The following is a 1,188-nucleotide window of genomic DNA, read 5'->3' as shown; positions in this document are numbered from 1 at the left end:
TAGCTGTCCTACGGGAGTGCAAGAGAATTCCCTAAGAGCCCCAGAGCCAACAGAAAGAAGCAAGCATCTGACTTTCTCGCCCACGTATCAAAGGTAGTAGAACTTTATGGATAGAACAGAATCGGATTCGTCTTTCCTGTTCTTCTGTCCAAAGGGAGGTTTTTTTTAACAGCTGTGTACCAAAGGATTTGATTTGCATTTGTCAACCCGGGACGAAAACAGGATAGCCGACTGATCTTTGGGAGGGGAATCCATCTTCTTTCTTTATAATCCGCTATGGAATGGTAATTGCTTAACGCACAACTGGGTAAGGTTATCTTCTTTCTTTGCTTCACCTATGGGCCAACCCTTTCTTTCTTTCTTTCTCTTGATGGACCACAGGGCAGGGGTAGCGAAGCTAAAAAGGCTAGAAGCCGTAGGCGAAGGAGGCATATATGCTCACTAGACCGAAGGATTGATTATTCCACATCAACCAAGCTCCCTTTTTTGTCTGTCGCCTACATCTGCTAAAAAGAAATAGAAAGAAAAGGCATTAGTTAATCTTAGCTATTCATATTTCATCAACTCTATACTCTTGGAATTCCTTCATACGAGGACGGAAGTTTTCTTATCATCCCACAGTCAGAAAGCATTCCACTAATGCACCAAGCGAGGTAGGTTGGAAACGGTATGGATGAATCTAAGCTCATTCTATAGGTCTTGCTTGTGAGAAAAGTTGGAGAATAGACTGATGTAGCCATCCATTCCAAGTATTGGTCTAGGGACAATCAATCCGTAGTGACGGGAATGACGTAATGATTTTATCAAGAGCAGTCAGATGAGCCTTCACGTCCGGTTCGGAGGGCGGGGTCGACCCTACTATCATTTATCATTATGCCTTTACAATCTGACTTGGTTTCACTCTATTTGTGACCTTACCTTTTCTTCCCCCATTTTCATTTCGTCGTTGAAGCTATCCCCTTGTCTTTTCCGTGATGTCAGGAGCTACACTTCTTGCGATCTTTGATCATTTTCTGTTTGCATTCGTCTGGAATTTGATTTCCCGGGTTGTTGAGAGTTCTAATTTGAGCATTATTATCTGGAATCTTCCGATATTCTAAATTAGCATGAGTTGAATCAAAACATATATGGGCTGGAAAGCTGCCTACCTGCGCAAGCCGAATAGATCTGATTTTCAGGCTCCCTATT

General features: G+C 42.6%; 1 long non-coding RNA gene across 1 annotated transcript in view; it reads right to left on the bottom strand.

Moving 5' to 3' along the window:
* Positions 1 to 292: 292 nt before the first annotated feature.
* LOC111486549 overlaps positions 293 to 1,188 on the bottom strand; it is a 17,945-nt gene continuing 17,049 nt past the window's right edge. The window contains exon 3 of the long non-coding RNA XR_002718900.1: positions 293 to 303. This is a non-coding gene — a long non-coding RNA (uncharacterized LOC111486549). The remainder of the gene's footprint in view (positions 304 to 1,188) is intronic.

This window comes from Cucurbita maxima, unplaced genomic scaffold (assembly GCF_002738345.1).
Source record: "Cucurbita maxima cultivar Rimu unplaced genomic scaffold, Cmax_1.0 Cma_Scf00011, whole genome shotgun sequence".
Lineage (NCBI taxonomy): Eukaryota > Viridiplantae > Streptophyta > Magnoliopsida > Cucurbitales > Cucurbitaceae > Cucurbita > Cucurbita maxima.
Note: the sequence above shows the minus strand (reverse complement) of the source record. Positions and strands in the feature narration are given on the sequence as shown.